General features: G+C 38.9%; 1 protein-coding gene across 2 annotated transcripts in view; it reads left to right on the top strand.

Moving 5' to 3' along the window:
• The window catches only part of PTPRN2 (protein tyrosine phosphatase receptor type N2), a 667,249-nt gene that overhangs the window by 370,718 nt on the left and 282,590 nt on the right, over positions 1–13,941 (top strand). The gene's annotated exons all lie outside the window — the stretch shown is intronic.

Genomic DNA, 13,941 nt, shown 5'->3' with positions numbered 1-13,941 from the left:
ACAGGTGGCAAAGTTCAGTGTAATCAGTGCACCATTACTGTCATCTCAGGGTTCAGGAAAAGCTGCAGCTCCCAGTGCCACCACTGGCCCTTGGGCAGCTCCTGCTGTGTCCATGGCTTCAGTGGCAGAGGGGAAGAGGGGCAGAACTTTCCCTTAGATGTTTTATGCTATGTATCTAAAAAGGTCATGATGTTATATCTGTTTCTTAAATGGTTTTTTTTGCTAGATATCTATAAAGGTCATGTTTTACCACAGCCTGAGGTGTCTGTCCTAACCAGGGAACTGTGTTAGCCTGTTCCTATTCCCAATCTGTCACAAAAGACATCCTGCAGGATAAGTTGTGTACTTAGTTACTGCAATGTAAACTCTGTTGTTCTGAAAAAAAGTTCATCCAGTTGTTTCCAAGATGCTGATAGGTATTCTGCATTCATGAAGTACAGCTGGTGCCTTTTACTGGTTAGGGTTCTCTCAAGGTCTTGTTACTATGTGATAAATTTGCAGAATTTTTTGTTTGGTTAGTTGGGTTTCTTTTGAATTGCACAGATTTTAGATGCTGACCCATCAGCTATTCCAAGGGCTTCTTCAAGTTTCTGTGTCTAAAAAAAAAAAGAAAAATAAATTTGAGCTGGGGACTGGGCCTAATTTTACTGCCCTTCATAGAAATATTTAATGGATTCATGTTAATAGCTCTTTTGAAAAGGCATCTGTAAGGCTTCATGTCTTCTCCCATTCTGGTTCTGGAGAAGCTGCCTCATGATACATTGACAGGAGATGTGAGAAATCTGCTATTTTGTAGTTATTGCCATGGCAGTGGGTCTTACCTTCTGCAACACTGGATTTCAAACATCCCTTGCTTTTGTGCTGTATGCATAGTAGGAATGGGAATTTAACTGTAAGTTCCCAGTTATACAACCTACCTTCAACCTGAGAGGAAGAAAAAGATCAATATAATTACCCTCTGGTAATAATTCTATCATCTTTTGTGGCATTGAGAATATACTTATAAAGCCCAGTGAACTGTCACTGTAAAGGTCCAGTGCTGTAGTTCCACTACCTGAATTTTATCAAATGCAGGTAGGAGCAGCAGCAAGCTCTGAGGGAGTAATTGCAAGCAAGAGATCTTTCCCTTGATTTGATAGTATGGATTGGATAATTTTCCAAATCACTAATTCCTCAGTACAGCGTATGGCACAGGTGGCTGCTGATAACTCAAGCTTGCAGAGAGTCACAAAGCTGATTCATTTGTGGCATTGCTGCTGCTGCTGCATATGTTGGTATAAAATACACAATGATGCTCCTAAGGAGGAGAAGGGACGTGAAATGATAACAATAAATCAATAATCTTTATTTGACTTCTTTTATCTTTGTACAGCTCAGTAGCACAAGAAAATGAAAGCAAAGTTTTTTGTGAGAAATTTGGATAGCACAGAGCACTCAGCCACCGTGAAAGTAATTTCGTATCAGTAGATGAGCTGTGAAAGCAGCTTTTCTGTTTATTTGAGGGATAGAGCAGAGAGGCCCAATGTGACCAGGAAAACAGCAGAAAGGAGAAGCTGCACATTTCTAAGTGTCTTAAATCTCTTTCAGATTAGGAGGGCAATTTCATGAGAAAGCATTAAATATGGCACACTTCTTCAACCTGCTAAATGATGGTACCACTGCCATCATTAGCTGTGAGTTTATTTTGGTAGCATGCAGACATCAGATTGTATAATTACTGCATTGGCTCTTGCAATATGTTATTGGCTCAAACCTTGGCAGACACACAGGAGCTGAGCAGACTGACCCGGTTCAGCCCCAAATAATCTGATTTTTCAGGATATGCAAGCCATCTGACACACAAAACCCAAGGGTTTTTACAAATATCAGGTGTGAAAGGAAAAAAATGTTTTTGCTCTCTCCACTGCCACAGCAGCCTCTTTTAATTTTTTATTGTACACCAAATATCTGAGTATTAACACTTCCAGAACAAGTATATTTCTTAATAGAAATGGGAGTTCACAGTCCAGCCATATTATTATAGTCAACTGTGTGGTCATCATTAAATGCATGACAGCAGTTTATAGGCTGGATAGGGAAATGTTTGCATGTGGGTAAGGGATGGCTGTTGTACTTTTTGACCACCACCTAAAATCTTCCTGTCACGATATGGTCACACATTAGTCTAAAGGGAGGTAAAAAAGGCCAAAGCAAAAAATTCCTTCCAGCTGAGACTATTTAACCTGCCATCTGTTTCTGAGCTGCTAACTAGCCCCTAGTTACCAAAAAAGCTGCCATCCCATTAACCCCAGTGAGCAGCAGACTTCAACTGATGGCGGCAAAGCAGGAAGAATGCACAGATTTTAACTTCTGTGCTTCTTTTCATTGAGGGCACCCTTATGAAAGTAAAATGGCAACAGTAGCATTTCTGAGGGTTTTTTGTGTATTATGGATTCTGTGCAAGTATTAAATGAGCTGTATTAGGATGTCAAACACGTGAGAAGTATACATTCAAAGCAGGCTTGTTCTGAGCTGGCAAGATGATTTCTTATAGCTGCAGTATTAGAAAAATTTTCAAACATCTCTTTTGTTTAGCAGCTTTGCTCTTATGCTGCTTCACTTTTCGTTTAATTTGTTGGCTCTGAGAGCACTGCAGCCTGGACTTAATCTCACCAGAGCTGCTAACTAAACATCATCATAGATGGTCTGCAAGTGGAAAGGGGACCTAACACACTGAAGCGACTGTTCCCAGCAGTTCTGTAGGTGGCACTCTCTGCTCTGCATCTGTCTGAGCCCAGGCCTTTGCACAGTGCAAGTGGATTTCTATACAGATACCAGGACTGGTACCTTTGTTTATACTTAGTTTCAGTAGGTAGCCTCTATGCAAATGATACTTTTAGACTCAACTGTTTAATCACTACATGTTGTCCTAGATTACTACACTGTAGTGCTGTGATCTCCTGAACTCTTAATGGCTTGTGGTGGTGGTGATATTCATTACTGCATTATTTCTTTTGTGATAATGGGTACACACATGGTGTTATGAACATAAAAGTTGGTGAGTTTATTACTACTGTTGTAATGATTACTGATGGGAGCTCTGGGTGAGTTCTGCTGTTTGGGCTCACACCGAGCGCTACCTGTAGCTGAAATCATCCCATTCAGCCCAGGTATCGTTCAGCTTGGTAGGAAATGAGAGTGACTGACTCCCCTCAGTGCTAGGAGGCTGTCAGCTCTGAGAAGTTAAATTCTGAATTTTTTCCCCAGGCTTGAGGAGTTTCCTAGGCTGAACAAGGAGTGGGATATCTCTGCTGATATCCCACTGATATCTCACAGCTGAACTTTGTCAGACCATATATGGTGGAGTAACAGCTGCATCGTGCTTGGTGCTTCCAAGAAAGAATAATCTATAAAGAAGCCTATTTTCATCAACATCCTGCTCAGGTTATGGGTAGAAAGAGGGTTAAGATGGCGTTCCCTTTATTAAAAATAATAATAATAAATAGGTGAGTTGGAAATGAGACAGTTTCTTCCCCTGCTAACAGCTCAGTCCTCTTTGTAACACAAACTCCCTTGTTTGTGAAGTTCCTGAGGAGTGAATTCTGGCATTTCAGCCCACTTACCACATCTGAGATACAAAACTCTAACTGCCTAGCCTTGGTTGAAGGGAATGACTGAAAGGAGAAACCATGGGTGCATGCCTTCTTGAACTAATAACAATTTTATCAACTCTCTGACATCAAGGGATGTGAGACACTGACACAACCTCAAAGGCTTCCAGCTTGTTAGCCTTTCACACAGCTATTAGGATGTTCCTAGTCTGGCTCATTGGGTAAATTCAGTAATTGTCTTTACAAGACATAGAAATCTGAAAGATGGCTGTCAGCAGCGCATTAGAAGATACAGGCTGGTTAGTAAAAAGGGCAGTGGGAAGCTGAGCAAAGCAAAACCTTTTCCTGCAGCCACAAGCCTTTTAAAACTCCTCCCTGTTTTGGGCAGCTTTTAAAATATTTACAGACATAATTATGTGTAAATACTGTATAAAAGATCTTTCAGAATATTTACTTCAACACAGATGCAACAGAAGTCTTTAGGTAAATATCATAACTAACATTACATTGTAAATTGCTAAAGAGGCAGATGGGAAAACACATAAAGGTGTGCTGGGCTGGCCCAATTTATACCTTAATGACATTGCATTGTGAAATGTATAGTCTTATCAAGGGCTTCTCATTCCTGAGAGGTAAATTCCTGAGGTAAATTAGATCAATAAAAATGAAGAGGGAAAAAAAGGATTTTTTTTTGTTTTAACTAAGCACTCAAATTATTAGCAAATATAGTTCAGAATGGAGATCTAGAAGACACTTGTACGGGTATAATTGGGGAAAATCTCCTTTTTTTGAAGATTTTAGAAGGTAGGAATTTCCTCTTTATCTTGACCTGAGTAGGCTTTTCCTTCTCATGTTGTCTGCAAAGATCCTTAGGTCCACTTCTCTAATGCAAATTCGACTTAAATGAGCCTGAATAAGAGCTACTAAATGCAGTCTCTGGAAGAACAAGTGCTGAGACTTCTGACTGTCCTACTCCTCATAAATGTGTGGCCACTTCTGCATGGTGTGGTCTTACATTTAACAGATTATGAGATGGCTGGTGGTATCTGCAGTGCTGAGAAATACCACATGAGTTTAATGCTCACTGCCTCCACTGAGTGTAGAGATAATTTTAGCAAACTTCTCCTAAAGGCCCAGAGTCTAGCTTGTCTTTTAATCTCAGGATTAAAGAACAACAAGATCATAGTGAGGTCAAATAAGAACTAAAAAATACGAACAAAATTTTGGCTTGATATTGCTGGGTGATGGTCTCACTTCCTATTCCTTCTGGAACCCTTCAGGAAGAGTTTGTAAGTCGAATTTGATGGCCTTGTCCTCATCTGTCCTTGGTTTCCTTCAAGGCAGGCTTTGGAAGGGAAGTGGTCAACGTTCTTTATTTTCAGAGGCAGTTTTATTCCTTGGGATGGCTCTCCTTTTCTCTCCCAAGTGTTTGGGACCACAGGTATATATGTCAGCCAAGACCCACATGCATGGGATTTTGCCTGTACTGCAACACAGCTAAACTGGTTAAAATTAAAACTCAGCACAAAAATTAATTCATTTCTCTTCATGTTGACTTAATGCCATGACCAAGCATAAACTCCCTTGAGTCTGTCAGCTGGTTCTGGCAATCACATCATTGTTCCATCTTCTCAGTAAGTTCATAAGGCAATTACAAAAACATATTTTGGGATAAGTTGAGAGGCATAAGTTTGCTGGACTGTTGTACCCTGGTTAAACAAGGAAAAGTTGCAACAGATGAAATTTGTTATCAGGAGGAGTTTGATAAACACTTCTGCACCAAAAATAATGACCTATTACAATTTGGTTGTCAACAGTCCTATCCTTATAGTATTTAAATGAGTTTGTTCATCTGGAGAAAGATAAATGTTGAGACGTGTGCACAGAAAAAAATCTGAGGCTATCAGGCATGAAAAATAAGATACAATTGGATGGGGAACCAGATTTGTGTAGTTGATAGTTTTTGTTTACCAAACTACCATATGATGTACAAAGAATTTTTTTTTAACTTAGTTCAGTATGCTGTGTAATATAGCATGACATTTCTGTATATGCCAGCAGAAGAATCAGCACTCGAACTTCTCACAGCATGACTCAACACCTCCTGACAACTCAGCAAATAACAACAAAAAACCCTATCCTTAATCAATTCCTTTACCCAGTAATCTCAGTTGTGATAATAAAGAATTACCCATTAGTCTCAACTGGGATCACACAAAATCACTCCAAGTCTTTCATTACTTCATAATCAGCTTTTTCCACCAGAAAAAAAAAAAATATATATATATATGCAGCTAATGAAAAGGTAAACTCCCTGTGCACACATTGACATAAATGTCAAATTTTAATGATTGCCCTCTTTGAACTTCGGACAACTCATACATACTGTGGGATCCTGCATAGGAAACAGTAAATGTCATCAAGACAGTGCATGGGATGTAATATATTATAATAAAAGGCCAAATGACTTGAAAGTCAGGTTTTCTTGCATTTTTTATGAAAGAAAAATCGATCCATTTTCATGAAAGATGTCACTAAGTCATAGTATAATTTTTGTAGCAAAATTGAAGTCAGTGACCGAGACTTGTGTTCCTAGAGACAACTAGACACTTTTGGAAATGCTTCTTCTAATTAAAAGATACCGACTGATTCAACCAAAAATGCTTTCATCTTTCATCCTGTAGAAATTGGTACACGGCCATGAAAACTGATTTTTTTTTCTCTCTCTTTTCTCTGAGCTTTTGCAGACTTCATCTGCAGTATGGAAACAGACTATATTTTTGGCTGAGCAGAGACCCTTCTGTTGAAAATAGCTTTGATATCTAGGAAAGGATAGTGGATGTATCTCTGCATTTGACATTTTTCTTGAAATGAAATCAAAGACATTCTTTATTTCACTGCCTCTGATTTTTTATACATATATATATATATAAAGGTATGTGTGCATTTGGCAAAGAATGAGGGACTTAAAGACAGAGAGATTCCTTTGAATTTTAACTTTTTCCTACCTTTAATGATTATCATTAGTGCTTCTTTCAGAACACTTCACTCTAAGAGAATGGAAGCCAATAAGCTAATCTAACACATCATTTATTTTACATTACTTAAATGTCTGAAAAGTGAAAATGTGGATGTAACATAAATAATCTGAATTCTTTATTAGATCAACCCTTGGACATGACTAAATATATTAATTGGTGTTTCCATTTTAGTGTCGTCAGTTATATCCTCAACTTTTTTTTTTTTCCTTGAAGTCAGTATTTTCAAGAAGTCAGGGTTAATATAATTTATGTAAAATTGAGTATGTAGAAAGATTTTGGAATTCGAAGATTCTCCCCCCCGCCTTTGTTTCACATACTGTGAATAGACAAGCATCGGTGGGTACAAGGGAAAAAGGAGAAAGGATCAAATGCAATATTAATAGTTTCTGAATTCCTTGTCATGAAATTCACAGCAGAATGCAGCAAATTGGCCATGAACGTTGGAAAATTGTGTGCAGGATGCTCGTTTCTGGAGTTTGCCCTCTGTTTTAGAATGTAATATATATGAAATTGCTGTGGAAAGAGAAGAAGAAAGAATGTGACACAGAACAGCAGGGAGCCTGTTTAAAAACACAGTTCAAGCCTCCCACGGTGGTACAGTTTAGCTGTGCAGGGAGAGGAAGCAGTTCCTCATGAATCCAAGCAACAAAAAGGGCATGACAGAACCACAGGCTTGATTTCAGTGCCAAGGGCTCAGCAGAAGCAGATCTCTTGGCTTGGCACCCCTTTCCTTGACAGCAGCAAATCGAGTTATCCTGACTTCCCTGCGGGGGAGACAGGCTCCAGAAGAGTACGGGCTGGTCTTGCAGCAGCAGCTGAGCACTTGGAGCAAATGAGGATGTCGAGATGTACCAGTGATTCCCATCGTGGCTCCAGTGCTGCTGGGGCCAGTGCCCAAAGGCAGGATGCTGGAAGAGGGTAGGTGGGGATGGAGCTGTGGAGAGCCAAGCAGGCACGAAAGCAAGGTTGGGAATCCAATATCTCCTCAAGGACATCCTGATTTGTTCTGATTTTCTTCAGACTCTTGCCTTGCTCCTTAAACATAATTATTCTTCATCTCCACTCTTTGATTGTTATTTGCTGGCGTTGGCAGCATATGTGGAAGCAGCAGCATATGTGGGACTGGACAGGCAGCTCACCAGAGATGCTGAGCAGCACACACAATTCTCGCAGGCGTGTACTGATACCCTGTATCAGAGGCTCTGCTCATGTAGAAGCCAAACTTCACACTAAATAAAGGTAAATGGTTTTGACAGGAGTAGGAAAACAGATGCTGGTTTCAGAACCAGCCCCGGTGACTTGTTTCTTTATATTTTGGAACTGCTGAAAACTATGCCAAAGAACAAACTCCCGTGGAAAGTAATGCTTGCAAAATTAAAATAATTCTTCTCAATTATTTTTTTCATTAAACTTTTCTGGTAATAATTGGTGTCCATATTTTCTGGAAGTAAATTGGCTATCCTTGGGTTTAACAAAATGCTGTGGATTATCTGTGGGTTCATTCTGTTCATGTTCCTGTTCAGGGTCACTTCAGTTCAGATGGTCTATACAGATGGTACCGTTTACTTTTTAGGAAACAGCCAACACAAAAGGAGAATGTTAAACAAATTTGAATTAAAAATCCTTGCACACATATTGTGTTATGAGTATTTTGTATTCTGTTTGTATTTATTTGATAGTCTCACAGTTCTTTTCTTAAAATCTTACATTTGGAAAAACTGTTGTTTCAAAATAACCCTTCCCCCCTTCCACCAAAATATAGGAAATATTATTAATAAAACCCAGAAATACAGGCAGAGAATTTCAAAAATTTTTAGAGGGGAGGGTAACAGGTACTTGGGAAGAAAAAGTTAGCACTCCATAATAGCTTAGAAGTTTGCGTGAGGAATTAGATGTGCAGAATGCAATTAAATCAAATTAGTTTGGAACAAATTTAGGGGCCAAGGTATCCAGCATTAGCAAAAAAATACCCAGGGTCATTCATATCTACACAATGATCAGAAGATTTTATATCTTGTATGAAAAATGGCACTTCCGTGGATGTACTCTTCATTAGTACTTTCCTGAGGCATCGACTTCAGGGACAGTTATCTGTTATTTCTGGCAACATTTTATGGTTTTCTTTAAGTTATACCACCCAAGTCCCACTTCAGCACCTCCTTATCTGAAGAAATCTATTTTCAGTTTCTACTTAGAGGGAAGTAAACTGCTCACCTTTGTATTAATTTTGTAGTTCTAGAAGTTACTGCACATTTAAGATGAATTGCAAATTAAATCATTCTGCAGTTATATTAAAGTTCCATAGTAGGAATTGCTATTTTTTTCTTAATATTTTACCTTTTTAACTGTAGGTAAAAGGCTTGGCCTAATACATTTCAGGAAAGTGTAGCCCTATTTGTGAACAGTTTGGTTAAATATTAATGATTAAAAGTACACAAAAGTTGCTGCATAACTGTGGATAAAAAATTCTCCCTTCAATTCTACTTTGCAATAACGAGCATTTAGAAATATTTCAATACATCCACACCATACATCACATTATTAATTGCTGCTAAGCATTCCAATGTGGACTTCCAATGAAAAAGCAAAGCTGCCATCATTTTGCAGAGTATCAGCATTAGTATTAAAAGCAGTGAAAACTGAGCTTCCTTATTGTCTTGCAGGCTTAATTCATGCATGAAATAACTGTGTTTATTTGTGTTGTAGGACTGTATGCATATTGAGATTCTCGTGATGCTGTCTGCCCCTCCACTTCAATACAAAACACTGGTTTTGTATGCCAGCAGTCCAAGACTGGAGCATGGTGGGGCTGAGAGCTGCAGGTTTATGGGATGATGATAGTCCTTAAATTCAGGAGCTTTCATGTCTTAACCGGAAAAGAAACACAAGTTGGCAGACAAACAAACAGCAAAAAACGTCCCCACTCTTCTTCTGGAAAGTAGAGTTATACAGAGGATTGGTCTAGACTTCAAAGTAGGTGGTGCAGGTTGTTCCTATCCCAAGTTTTTAGATCTGAGTTGTAGCCTGAATGTATGATAGCTGTTCTCTGAAACGATTTTATGAGTTCCCACCCTACACATGAAGATATCCTTGTGAACTGATGAATATCATGGCTCTATCAAATGAAGCCAAATGTCCCCAGTGTGGTGTTTTCTCTTCACATGGATCCAAAACAATGTGACAGTTTGTGTCAAGGGGCTTGGACACTTGCACATCAGGACTTTCTATTTATCACTCCAGACATTTATCAGATAATAGAACTATTCTGGGAAGCATATCTTAAAAAATTGCTTTGGTGAAAGATGGTGTGATGGTTTGCTGTGTCTGCAAGTACCTCTGCATCATTTCACAAGGTGCTGCCTAAAGGAGTGGGTCACAGTATGTCTTTCTTAAAACTGATGTGCATATACTGGAATGTTGCATTTAATTTTTGCAAATACCACCTTCTAGCTTGTTAACTGGAATGGAAGCTTCTCAAATGTTCTTTGTCCTGCTGTTGCTAAAATCAAAGTCAGAGGTAGGTGTGAGGTACTTCTGCCTTCACAGCTATGGGGGAAGCATAATTTCTCCTCCTTACTCCCCAACACTAAATAGTTTGTGGAACCAGCTCATGTTGCAGTGGTGCACAGAGATCAGGGTTCTGCAGTGCTGTGCCACATTTATGTGCCACATAAACATCTGTGCACCACTCTGGTGGCTCTCTGGAGTTGTATGGAAATGCTCTCTCCTTTTCAGAATAAATTCAGCACAGGGATATGGGTCTTTCCTATCACATCCTACTCTTGTTCCCCAATGCATTTTGTGGTAGAAGACAATGTTTTTTGCTTCCCTGTATTTGAGTTGGATACATACAAAACTATTCATCTGCATTAAAGCTGCTCTTGCTCTGCATTTACTGTCATATGTAATTATATAGTTTTCTCAGATTGCCTTCTAATTCTTTTAATTTTCTCATTTTCTTAAAATTTTATTGTGTTCTTATTTTTTAAAGATATTTGCCAAATCATCATCAGCAACAGCAACATCAGCATCATTCCTCTTCTACTGTATAAGGTGCATCAGGAAGAATCCTGACGGTATTGTAGAAGGAAATCTTGAGGTTTTTATATTCCTTTGACAAATACCAGAATTTAATCATAATGCTCATTGGGGACTGTAGTCATAAACAGATAATATAAAATGAAAAAAAAAATTAATAAAGGAAAGGGGGTCTTTTTGGTTGATTGAAAGAATAAAAAAACAACCCAGATATTAGAAATTTATATCTGGATATATTTATACTCTTTCCAGGAGCTTGAAATTGGTTTGTTCTATCCTCAGACTTTTTTTTCTTTTTTTTGGAATGGAAGAATATCAAGAATCAAAGAAATCTATTTATCTGGATCTGACTGTCGCTTGAAAAATAGCTAGTTAGGAATAGCAGAGGAATCATACCTCTTGTTCATGGATCATTCACTGCTTGCAAGGTGATCAGCAAAATTAGCAGAAATAGCCCACATTCTTCTGCCTTCCTGATACTCAAATGCCAATGAGACACAAGGCTCTTTTAAGACCTTATGTATCAAAATATTATTAACTACATAGTTCCTTTAGGAAAAATCCTATTGAATATCTAAAAATACTTGTTTCCAAATTATTCACTAGGGCTCTAAGATAGGAGGTGCCTTACAGGAGTTCAGGAAGCATTTGGAAAGTGCTCTCAGGCACACAGTGGGATTCCTGGGGTGTCATGTACAGGGCCAGGAGTTGGACACAATGATCCTCCAACTCAGGTTATTCCATGATTCTAAGATCTACTTTTAAAGTGAGAATTGTGTTTACTTTGAAATCCAATAAGATACCAGATGAGAAACTTGGATTGTGTGTGGAGATGCATGCTTGGGTGAAGGATTTCAGTGGAATGGTACACTGATCACCTCAGTGTGTTCTCCTACAGCCTTGGTATGGAAATGCTGTTCTGATGAGGCATGAACACCAAGGGGCTTCATTGGCTTGGATACAGGGGACCAGATAGAGATCTGCTAAACCCGGTTTTTCCCATCAATATTGAATTTCTGTATTTAATGGCTTCCTGATAATCTATGAGTATCACGGCTGCATTTACTCACTGCTTTTTAAACTTATAGATTTGTTGAGATCCGAAATAAGCATTTATAAACTACTTTATAGAGGTAATTAATGTGGAGTTGAATCTTAACAGAGTGGGAACTACCAGTACTTAAATTACTTCAATGAGTCCATGAAAATTTATGCCATCAGGAGTTTGGAATGGGAAAATTTCCCCCCTGCTTTGCCCTAAGGTCCAGGTCATAACTTTTAGTCTGCTCTGATCAGGAAAGCATAGAATGAAGATATGAAAGATTAGGAATGTTTAATTTATTCAGAATGTGGATTTAGGGTTGAAAATATTTATGAATAGATTCTTAAGTATTTTTTACTCTTCTGGCTAATCTTCTCTAGGCCAAACAATGGAATTCATCAAGAGATGATATTTTTAATCTCTTGTTTGCTTTTCTTTTCTTCTCATGCTCTAAGTAAAAGTTACTTTTATTTCCCTTAGTGATTGAAATAATTTTCTGTGCTGTACTAAATTGGTTTTGTATTTCATAATTTGCATGCAAATCTAGTGAAAATACTTTGACAAATTATAAGCCTCATGAATGAAACTGCTTTAAGCTTTAAAAAGCAGGCATGTTGTTGTGAAATTTTGAAGTTGCATATTTTTTTTCTCACAGGCAATCAAATTTAAAATGTACCTTGAAGCCTATCTTCTCTCCCAGTGTAACACCTCAACATAATGCTGAAATGGGCTGGCTGAGCTCATTATAGGAAACTTGCATTTTAACTTGATTCCATTATTTGCTGATATATGATCTTCCATGTGGCCTGTAATATATTTTGGCAAAGTGAGTGTCAGCTATAGCAAGTATCAGAAAATAGGAGACTGCAAGAGAGAGTGAACAGTAAAACAAGGCATTTGGCAGTAATCTTTTCCACCACTTAATATGCAGGTTTTATAAGCAAAGTCATGACCCTGTCACAATATTAATTTCTTTCATGCCTTTCATGTAATAGGGAAGGTGGTAACAAGATAGGACTTCCCTGCGCTGTGATTTCCTTATCATAACTCCAAGTTTTAGTGAATTGTCAAAGTATCTCCAGTTCTTTCCTTCCTCCAGCAGAATCTGTTTCTATTAATAGGAAAGAACAATTCTCCCCGTGTTTTCAGTGTGCACAAGCACAGCCTCAGTGCACGTACAGAAGTGAGCCAGGTGACACCTCAGGGTCACCTGGCCACATGTCCTGTCCCAAACTGGGCAGACACAGTGGTGGAGTTGCCCAGTTCAGATGAGCAGTGAGGTAAAAGCCAAGCTCCAGGGCACACCTCAGCCTGCCCAGCCCATCTCCATCTCCCATGGACCAGCTAAGGTTTAACATCCTCTGGGTCATGAACTGAGCAGGGAATGTCCACTGGTGGCCTTGGGCATTGCTGCTCAGCCTGAGTGCTCTTCCTGAATGAAAGGGCTGAGACAGTGAGTCTTGTCCAGATAACAAGTGGTTGTTCTCTCCCTGCAGGAATATCTGCTTTTGCAGTCAGGCCTATTTCTGAGGACAAGCTTGGATGCAGCCTTTTCAGACAGTGGGGCCACATCCATTTGCATGCTCATTTCCAGCCTTGTCAATCTGGAGGTTCATTCCCAAATCTAAGACATTAATCTTTATCACATTTGTCACCTCTTCTACACCTCTTTCAGATATGAATTTGGATTGAAGCTGCCATTTGTCCCTAGGTTAGAAATGGGAGATGGGACAGGTGCCTGGATTCTTCTCTTCTCACATAAAACCTATAATATATATATATGACAACAGAACTCTGTATCTACATGAAAAGAAAAAAAATCAAGTCCATGCAGGAACTACGTGCTAGCAGGCCTAAGGTTGCTCTTGTGAAACTGAGCTTGGCCCCTTGGAGTGCAGGAACTCTGATATACTTTTAAAAATTAATACCTTTTGTTTCCACATGACCCTGCTTCATCAGAAGTTAGCTTGTGTTTCTTTCCATCCTCTTCATGTAGGATGTGGCCCCAAGGCTTTCCTCACCACCACATCATTCAAAACCTGTACTGAATGTAATATTATTGGTTGCTTCATTGTTCTCACAGCTATCATACCTGAATGCTTCACAGACAGTAATGAAATTACCTGCACAATACCCTGGCTGTTCATGGGTTTGCTATCCCTACAGGTGGCAGAGGAAAATAGTTAACAGTGTATCAGCTAATTTCTAAATAGCATTTCTTTCGTTGTCT

Source organism: Taeniopygia guttata, chromosome 2 (assembly GCF_048771995.1).
Source record: "Taeniopygia guttata chromosome 2, bTaeGut7.mat, whole genome shotgun sequence".
Classification (NCBI taxonomy): domain Eukaryota; kingdom Metazoa; phylum Chordata; class Aves; order Passeriformes; family Estrildidae; genus Taeniopygia; species Taeniopygia guttata.
The sequence above is the reverse complement of the archived record's forward strand: the minus strand, read 5'-3'. Positions and strand labels throughout refer to the sequence as shown.